General features: G+C 37.7%; 1 pseudogene; it reads right to left on the minus strand.

Annotated features, from left to right (window-relative positions):
* Positions 1–3,017: 3,017 nt before the first annotated feature.
* LOC119251498 (40S ribosomal protein S29-like) lies at positions 3,018–3,213 on the minus strand (annotated as a pseudogene).
* Between the last annotated feature and the right edge of the window lie 7,388 nt (positions 3,214–10,601).

The raw sequence follows: 10,601 nt of genomic DNA on the forward strand, positions 1-10,601 counted from the left end.
TTGAGCGCTGGGTTGCGAGGCTGCCCGCGGCCTCTGCGGCGCCGGGTTTGATTCCAGGCTGCTCCCCAGCCACCGGAGGAGGGTCCCACATGGTGCGCAGACCTCTCCTGCCGCCCGCTGCTCCCCTCAGCAGTGTGCTTCGGTCCTTCTGCCTGCTCTGCTCCCTGCTCTGGCTCTGGTGAATTCTCTCACCCTCCCGCGCTTCTGACTGTACCCAGTGCATGTATAAACAAAACAAACGAACAAATAAATAAATAAATAAATAAATAAAACATGCCTCTATAAAAGAAAAAAAAAAAAGAATCTATGAGATACATATAAGATAGCTTATGTCCACACAAAAATCATATATACCAATGTTCATAGCCATATTACTTATAATAACTAAAAAGTAGAAACAACACAAGTATCTATAAACTAATGAATGGATAGATAAAATGTGATCTATCCAAAAAGAATGAAGTTCTGATACATGCTACATAGAATGAACCTTAAAACACCATGCTGGGCCTTCGTGGTGGTTTAGGGGTTAAGTCTCCGCACTATCACCCCTAAGACCTGAGTTCCATCGCTGGCCAGGGAGCTAATCCACATGGCACAGCAGACCAGCAGACCTCTCCTCTCTCATGCGTGCCTCCCCTCAATAGTGTATTTCAGTAGATCCACCTGTTCTTCCTACTCTGTCTCTGGTGAATCCTCTCACCCCCCAGCCCCGGTTCTTCTAAGCAAAAAATTAAATTTTAAAAAACACATTTTAAAATAAATAAAAAATGACAGGGAAGGAAGGCAGGCAGGCAGGCAGGCACCATTTTGATTGAGAGAAGCCAGACATGAAAGGTTACATAGTCTATGATTCCACTTACATGAAGTGTCTAGAACAGGCAAATTCATAGGAGATAGAAAGTAAGTTAGTTGTTACAAGGGGTTGAGGGATGGGGGAACGAGAAGTTGCTCATGGAAATGGAGTTTCTTTGGGGGAGGGCAAAATGTTCTAGAATTTGAGTGTTGATAGATACACAACTCTGAATAAAGTAAAAACTACTAAACTGTACACTTTAGAAGGGTGAACTTTATAGTATGTCAATGATTTATTTCAATAGAGCTGTTATGAGAAATTTAAAAAATAATTGCTCCCCACAATTATACTTGTTTTACAAGATCTTAGAATCACTATACAACAGAGAGCCAGATTTCAAAAATACAAAGAAAGACTAGTTTTTCCCCAATTACATATGCATTTTTGCCATCACTTTTGCAAAAATAAGTGAAGCGTCTACATCCCAGCAGACTGGAAGCTTCAGGAGGGCAGGCCCACATTTGTGCTTAGTGCCCGCATGTCCAGATGAACTGCACTTTATAGAATAAGTGAGTGAATAGAGCTCGCTCCATTTTCTTATGAGCAATGCTGGGTTTATTTCCTAAAAGAGACCTATTTATTTATCTTGTAAAGTGGGGCTAAAGCAATAGCCATCTTATAGAAGTTAGGGTCAAATAAGATATGGGATTAAAACTTTGAAAAATTCTTAGCATCTAATAAGAGTCAGTGAGAAGTAATCATTGTTGTTTTATTTTGTTGGTGATATTGTTATGTATTATGTCCACTCATCATACAGATAGAAATTTCATACCCTCTGTCATGAGTAAATCTTTAATGGTTATTTTTAATATGTATTTGTTCTTATTATAAAATTGAAGAAAAAGGGAAAATTTTCAGATTATGAAACAAAAATAATGGGAGATTGAGATTCAGTAATCATAAGATTTTATTTACTTATTGATTGACTTTGTTGAGGTAATGTTGGTTTACAAATCTGTATCTGTCTTAAGGATATTGGCTCACATCTTAACCTTAAGGTTTTAAAATAATCAACGAGTATACAAACAATGTCTACTAAAATACAATAAAATAAAATATAATAAAATATAAATAAATTCCTATAAATAAATAACTTAGCCTGAAACATCATTTTTCTACTTGTGCTATTCCTTCATTTACTCCATTAAGCTTAAAACACCCAAGACTTCTTAGTAACAAATCATCTTTCAGCATCTGCTAGTTTCTAAATCATCTCCTAAAAATGCACATTAAAACCACAATGAGATATCACATCACAACTATGACAATGACCCACATAAAAAAATAGAAATAACAAATGTTGGTGAGAGTATGGAGAAAAACGGACTCTTGCACACGGTTAGTGGGGATATAGACTGGTCTAGCCCCTAAGGAAAACAGTATGGAGGTTCCTTAAAATATTAAAAATAGATCTACCATATGACCCAGAAATTCCCCTTCTAGGTATCTATCCAAAAACAAAAAAGCTAATTTGAAGATACATATGCACTCCTATGTTCATTGCACCACTACTTACAATAGCTAACTGACAGAAACAACCTAAGTACCCAACAACAGAGCAGAGAATTTTATACACACACACACACACACTTTGGAATACTATCCAGCTGTAAAAAGAAAAGATAAACTCTTGCCATTTTTGACACCGTGGAGAGGGTTATGCTAAGTGAAGTAAGTCAGAAGAAGAAAGACAAGTACAGGGTGATTTTCACTCAGATGTGGAATATAGAGATACAAAAACAAAGTAATTGACAAAAGTAAACCAAAAGAAGCCCTAGAAATATCACTGCAGATTTGAGGCTACTAGAGGGTAAGGTGTAGTGGGGACAGAGAGAAAGTGGAGAGAGCTCCCAGTGGTGCAAGATGAAGGACTATAAGTGCTTTGGTGGTGGATGTAGTGTGGTGACATATATTTGGGGAGGTGTGAACCTATACCCCTGACTTATACAGTGTTGTAAAACAATATTACCACAATAAAAAATAAATCATTTCCCAATCAATCAATCAATCATCTCCCTCATTTCCCTTCTCTGCACTTGTTGACTTATAATATGCTCCTAATTGGGGTGCAATATTTTTCACTTTGCATGAATTTTTTTGAAGTTTTTTTTTCTTTTTTAATAAATACAAAAAATCGTTGTTTCTGCTGTAAGACAGAGTCTTAGATGACTAATATAATGAGGTTCATTTGGTCCAACTTAATGAGCCCTAGAAGCTTGGCATACTGACGGAAACAGTGGCAGCACATGTTGGGCCATATTTCCAGATCAGATTGAGATGCTTTGAGCAGATACAGCAAGAGCAAGAACCCACTGGAATTTTCTTAGGTGATTCCTATAGAGCTGCTGGTGACCCATCATGCTTTATCAGAGGTAAAAGGAAGGAGCCACTTTGCATGAATTTTAAGACATAATGGTAGGCTAAGGATTGAGTCAACAATTGTTTCAGAGTCAGTAGGGGTGTGCTGGAGATGGTCCTCCCATCTCACAGAGGGAAATGTGTAACTAAATGATTTATTCAGTATCATATAACATGTTAATGGGACTATGAAAGGAAAGCTTAGGAGAAGCGGCTTTTCCTCCCCTGCTGTTGCAATATACCAGGTCCCTCCATCACATAACACATGACCAAATAGTGGACAGACAGCAAGCAGCCCCAGAAAACATTTCCCTCTAGCCTGCCATGGAATAATATAAGAAAGGGTAGGAAGGGAGAATGGGAAGTGCATGATTTTCCAGTGTGTTCTTTCAGGTTATAGTCAATTATATTGTCACAAGTTTCCATGAGATCAATATGTTTCAATTAGCCCTCCTGTTTGCTCCTGAGGAAAAAATACAATGGCCAGGAAGAAGAGGGAAAGAGATGAGCAGATGATTTTTTAGACAGATTAGAAAATCTTTATGAAAATCAATTCCATATATTCACACCAACCCCTTAACTATCCTTCACCTCACCCCACAAAAATAGATGAGAGTGTAGGATAGAAATGAGAACACCAGGCATTAATAGTGTGGAATATGGCCAAAATAGACTGGAAATAATGAATAACAACCTTACCATTGTGCACCATCCCTAATATCCACCCCTTTTTCTTTGTTCTTAATGTCAGTAAGACCCACCCACCAGGGGGAAGATCTCAGAGAGTGAAGAAACTTCCTAACAAATAAGAAGGGTGAATGTTTTCTCTGTTGAAAGGTTACATCTTATTTAAGGGTTGGGTTCACTATTTTAAAAGTTCATGGGGAGAGGGATCCTGTGGCGATGCATTATTCCCCATTCCCCCCAATTTAATCCCCTCATTCAATTCATTTTCTTTTCCTTCCTCCTTTAAACTTTCTTATTCCTCTCTTCTCTCCTCCTATTTTGCACCTCCATTTCATTCCTCTCAACTCCCCTTCTCTTCTCTAGTAGTATCAACTTTACATAGTGTATTTAGTGTTTCATATCAAAGAGAATAGTCATGATTATAAAATTCTAGTCTTGATTCTGAGTTTTGTTCTACCAGACAAAAGATCAGTTTAATGTAAAGAACTACAGGTTCTTATATCCATTCACCAAATACAAGGAGGCCATGTTATTTATCTAGAGATGTTCAGTAGAGTTTAATCCATATACGTGCAATTTATCTCTCCATATACATTAAAGAGTTTTCTGGATCTGTGTAGGGGCCTTTGATGTCTCTTCTGCATGTTAATTTCTCTGCTAATCCAGATGCCACTGCTCTTTGTGATATTTCAGAGAGGTCACTGAGCACCATCCTTATAACCCCAGAGAAGAACAATGGAATGCCAGTGCAGAACCATTTTTTTTATTACTTAAACTTTTAGTATTCCTTTTTTTTTTTTCTTTTCAAGAAAGGCTGATCAAGTCTTAGGAGGTTTTACCACTAACACGAATTTCTCTCTGGCTTAATCAGGGTTACCTTCTGTAGAGAGATTTATGAATTATCTGTGTTCACAGATTTATACACATTTCCCGTTTTATGTGATTACTCCCCAGAAGGAACTAACTTGGGCCTCTCTGCCTCTAAACTGATTTTTCAGGCCTTTCCACAAGTATGCATAGCTTTTACATGTGAACTTGCCTCGTTATTTGAAATTCTAAGAGTTCTACCCACAGTTAACCTGTATATAGGCTATAAGAATTTGAAAGAGGTAACAAATGTCAGAGACTGCAACGTTTTAAGCTATATATTTCACAAACAAACATCAGCTTAAATTTAAAGTTGGAAAAACTTCAGTTTGAGCAAGTCATATTTCAAAAACCCGCTTATAAAATCTAAAATTCACAAATTGTGGAGCAGTGAATATAAAAATATGAAATTTTTCCATACAAATTTATCAAATGATCTTAATGTATTACCATTTGGTGAGTTTTACCTTTATTCTTGGAAAATAAAATTTTTGGACATGAGAATATTTTATTTAAATATAATTTTATATAGTTTAAAAGCTTGAGAGCTCTGAAGAAGGAAAACCCATGTGTTTAACATAAAAATTCCTCAAAAATTCAGGTTCTTGGGCCTCCCTGGTGGCGCAGGAGTTAAAGTCAGCACTGTCAAGCTATCACCAGCCACTGCTGCATGAAGATCCCCAGCCAGGGAGCTAACACACATGGCCAGGAGGAATTCTCCTGTCTTGTCCGCTGCTCCCCTCAGCAGTGTATTTCAGTAGAGCCACCTGTTCTGCTCCTCACTCTGTCTCTCTGGTGAATCCTCTCACCCCGCCCCCATACCTCTCGCCTGTACCCCAGCTCTTTTATGCATAAATAAAAATAAATCTTTAAAAAAAGAGTTCAGGGGACCTCCCTGGTGGCGCAAGGGGTTAAGCACTGCACTATGAAGCAATCCGCAGCCTCTGCAGCATGAGTTCGATCCCCAGCCGGCCAGGGTGCAACGCACATGGCAAGGCAGACCTCTCCTGAGTCGCCTGCTGCTCCCCTCAGCAGTGTACTTCAGTCAATCTGCCTGTTCTGTTCCCTACTCTGTCTCTGATGAATCCTCTCACCCCCTGCATCTCTGGCCTGTACCCCAGCTCTTGTATGCATAAATAAATAAATCTTTAAAAAAATAAAAATAAAAGAGTGCAGTTTTTTGATCTATAAAATGAATTTAAAGATAACTTATGTTCTAATCTTAAGTTATTTATGCTTGTTGTAGAAACTTTGAAAAATACAAAAGAGTATAAAGAAGAAAATTATTGATAATGTCACCATCCAGCTAACCACAGTTCATGTTTTCTTCAAGTCTGTTCTTTATGCATATATTTGAAATTCCTTTTTGAGACTTTCACTCTTCTATTTTAAAGCAATAATGCCTCAAGAAGAGGGATGGTACAATTTTTTCATGACAGGGAGGAATAAAAAGAAAAACCAAGAAATAAGAACAGAGGAAAGCTGTAATATCCTCTCGCCTCCCTTCCTTCTGATTGCTGACACTGCTCCTCCTCACCTACCTTCTCCAGAAGCATTCCCCCAAATCTCAAATAGAATAAAAAACCTTTGCCAAACCTAAAAAGTACCACAAGTGAGTCTACTGCTATTCACTGTGAAGGAAATATCAACATTTTGTATGTGGATAGTTGGGTAGTTTGCAGATTTTTGCATTTTATCATCATCTGCTTCTATACTTTTAAGAAATCATGAACAACTATCAAAGGAGAAGGAGGAAGAGAAGAAGGGGGAGAAAGATCCTTTCAATTATCTGAAAACACCCTTTAGATCTAACAATGGGATGACCACTATTCTGGCCCCCTACAATATAGAGTTACTCTCCTCAGTCTGGCTCTCCTTATATTTTTAGTTTAGTTTAAGATGCTTGCTAAAATTTGGTAAGTTTGACAAACCAAATGCCCAAAAATAGATGACTGGATCAAGAAGATGTGGTACATATACACTGTGGAATATTACTCAGCAATCAAAAAGATAAACACATGCCATTCGCAGCAATGTGGATGGAGCTAGAAGGAATTATGCTCAGTGAAATAAATCAGAAGGAAAAAGAAAAATATCAGATGGTTTCACTTATAGGAGGAATATAGGGGAACCAAATAAGACATCAAAGTGAAAAAACAGTAAGAGTACAAAACACAACAAAGCAAAACCAGTCAATTATAAATCAGAGACATACTGCAGGGGAGGAGGAGGGAGAGGGATCAGAGGGAGGGAGGAAGGAGCACAGGGGACTGAGGTGATGGTGCACAGATGCATTGGTGAAGGAAACTCTATGGGGACTACACCTGAGGGGGTGGGGGGAAGCAAATATTATTTAAAAATGAACAATGATCCTGGGATCTATGTTACAAACCAAAGTTGCATCAGTAAAAATTCAAATAAATAAGAAAGGGAGGAAAAAAATTAACAATGATGTAAAAATTAAAAACAAGAATTAAAAAAATTAAATTTGGTAAGTTTGAGTAAATAATACAGTTTTCTAGGATAGCTTGAATCATTGTAGCCTAGAACTTAAGTCTATTATGTGTCTCCTCCTATTCCTATAATTGATATGGAAGGACACACTTAGCACAACCTATACTACCTAAAGTAAGCACTAGGCTGTGAAAACAACAGTGTCAGGCTCTGAAAGGATGTTCAGTATCTGCTTACACCTATTTCCATTGAAGCCTCTGACATGGCATTTGTGTGCCCCGTTATTGCACTATCATCTTATGAGAAATTTCAGCTCTGTCTGTTTCCAGCATTTCAGTGAATTAGACACTATAATGGTTAATTTTATGTAACAGCTTGGCTAAGCTATGGTGCTCAGTGTTTGATGAAACACCAGACTAGATATATAAAGGTATTTCTTAGATGTGGTTAAAGTGGATTTTGAGTAAAGCAGATTAGCCACCATATGTGGGTGGGCCACATTCACTCAATGGAAGGCCTTAAGAGAAAAGACTGGGGTCCCCTGAAGAATAAATTCTGCCTCCAGACCTGTCTTTGGTCCCAAAATTATAGGCTGGAGTTTCTAGCCTGCCAGTCTGCCCTGTAGATTTTGAACTTACCAGTACCCATATTCTCATGGACCAATTCCGATACATACATACATACATAGACAGACACCTAGCTAGCTATAGATAGATTCGCCAATCCTCTTTCTTTGGAGACCCCTGACTAATACAGACACCTGAATGACAATCTCAACTAAAATAAAATTTTGAACAAAATACTTATAAAACATTTTTCTTTAATGTATCACTGAACTGGACCAAAGGGAGGGATTTTGAAACACTTAAAAGTAAGTGAAAGCAGAAACCTCTATAGGAAGCAAATTCTAAAACCTATTTTCACCCTGAGAGTTTCTGTCAGGCTTGGAGCCCCCAAATCTCAACTTCAATAATGCTTAGGGATTGCCCAGGTGGGGAACCTGTTAGAATAAAACTGAAATCACGATGAGATATATCCTCAATATAGAGATAAATTGAAAAAAATTAACCCTGACCCAAAGAGGAGTACATTAGCAAGGACGTTTGCCTATCTTGATGTTGATGCTAAGAAGTCAGAAGAAAATCTCCCCTAAGAAGCTGAACCACAACTAGGCGTCACACAGGTTTCTATCTGGATTCATACTATCTATGTGGTCCCCCGATATTTAAATCTGAATAACAGAACATTTCAATATAAAATGATCCCAAGTTGTAGTATAACCAGGTGACTTGACTAGAAAGAGCAAATGCAAATCTCCCCTACAAAAATACAACTTCAACTTCAACGTCAAAGAATCCCCAGAAACAAAATGCCAAGACAAATTAGAAGCACACAGAAGAAAAACATCACAAAATCCAGAAAGAAACATGGCACTGTGAGGTGAATACTAGAAGCAGTAGCAGCAGGCAGCAATAACAGTCCCTTAAAGACACGATATACTGATATTATCACTGGCCAAAAACAAAGTGTATACACTTAATGAAATTTTTAAAAAGGAGTTCAAAAATATTAGCAAGGAACAAGAGATTACAAGGACACCCAAACAGATTAGAAATGAAACCAATCAGAATTTCAGAAAATGAAACACAAAATAATCAACTTTTTAATGGAGGGTGGTTTAAGCAATTGTTTAGATGCAATAGAAAAGAGAACACTTGAACAAGAAAACAGAGTTTTAAAATTCTCCAGAATACAGTCCAGAAACAGAGTCAAAAAATATGAAAGAGGGACCTCCCTGTTGGCGCAAGGGGTTAAGACGTAACCTATAAAGCTATCTGCAGCCACTGCAGCACAAGTTCGATCCCCCACAAGGGAGATACCCACATGGCGCAGCAGACCTCTCCTGACTCGTCCCCTGCTCCCTTCAGCAGTGTATTTCGGTCAACCTGCCTGTTCTGTTCCCCACTCTGTCTCTGGTGAATCCTCTCACCCCCCCAACACCTCTGGCCTGTACCCCAGTTCTTGTATGCATCAATAAATAAATCTTTAAAAAAATATGAAAGAGATCTTTAAAAATGTACAATTTCTAATCAGATTAATAAAAGAAATGATAGAGTAGGGAGAAGATGATTTTCAAAGAGATTATTCTGAAAAATTTCCAATGGTGTTGAAGACACTGATACTCAGATCCAGAAAGCCAAGTACATCCCAGAAAATATAAACACAAAGATATCTCCCCTAAGAATCTGAACCACAGTAGAACTGATTGCAAAAATGTAGAATTCCAGAGGGAAGGGAAAACCATAAAACTTGACAGAGAATTAAACCAAATCACCCATAAACATAGACAGACAACCAACTTCAACCATAGCTACAAAACAAAAACAAAAACAAAATAAGGTATTAGAATGATATCATCAGTGTACTCAGAAAAAGAATAAATATGAATCAAGACTTATAGCCCCAATGAAAATGCTTTCAGAAGGAAATGTAAAACATAAATATTTTCAGGCAATCAAAAATTAAGAGATTTTATCACTACTAAAGAAAATTATAAAGGATGCACTTCAAAAAGAAAGGAAAATATGTGGGTAAATCTAAATACATTTTGATTGTGTAAACATTAGTAATATCTAATTTGTGGTGGGAAAGAGATTAAGCTAGAATTGGATCCCAGAACCAATAAAGTATTATAAGATGTCAAGATTTCTAAGGTGCTCATATTGTTCAAGAGGAGGGAAGTTACTGATTAACTTAAGTGAAATTTAAAGTAGGTGACCACAAAAAAGAATAAATACGAAAAATACAATGTACCAGCAAGAACAGGGGCAACTGGACTCGTTCCTATTGAATTCCAACTGAATTAGAGACTTAGATGTGAAATGCAAAACTAGAAAGCATTTAGAAAATAACTTAGAATACCATTACACTAGGGAAAGGCTTCTAAAACAAGATACAAAAACATCATTTTGTGAAGGAAAATATGATAAATTTTACTACATAAAATTAAAACTTTAGTTCCCCCAAAGATATTAAAGGGAGAATGAAAGGGGCCTCACTGGCCTAGGGGTTAAGTCTCAGCGCTACCACTGCAAAGGCCCACCTCAACAGCAAGAGTTTGATTCCCAGGCCAGGGAGCTAACCCACACGGTGCAGCAGACCTCTCCTGTTTTGCCCACTGCTCCCCTTGGCAGTGTATTTCAGCGGATCTGCCATGTTCTGCTCCCCACTCTGTCTCTGGTGAATCCTCTAACCGCCCCCCTCCACACCCCTGGCCTGCACCCCAGTTCTTCTATGCAGAAATAAATAAAATCTTTTTTTTTTTTAAAGGGGAGGGAGATGAAAAGACATTAATGAAAGGAGAAAACATTTTTGCCTT

The sequence above is a fragment of the Talpa occidentalis genome, unplaced genomic scaffold, assembly GCF_014898055.3.
Source record: "Talpa occidentalis isolate TD23 unplaced genomic scaffold, MPIMG_talOcc4v2.1 talOcc4.2, whole genome shotgun sequence".
In the NCBI taxonomy this organism is placed as follows: Eukaryota; Metazoa; Chordata; class Mammalia; order Eulipotyphla; family Talpidae; genus Talpa; species Talpa occidentalis.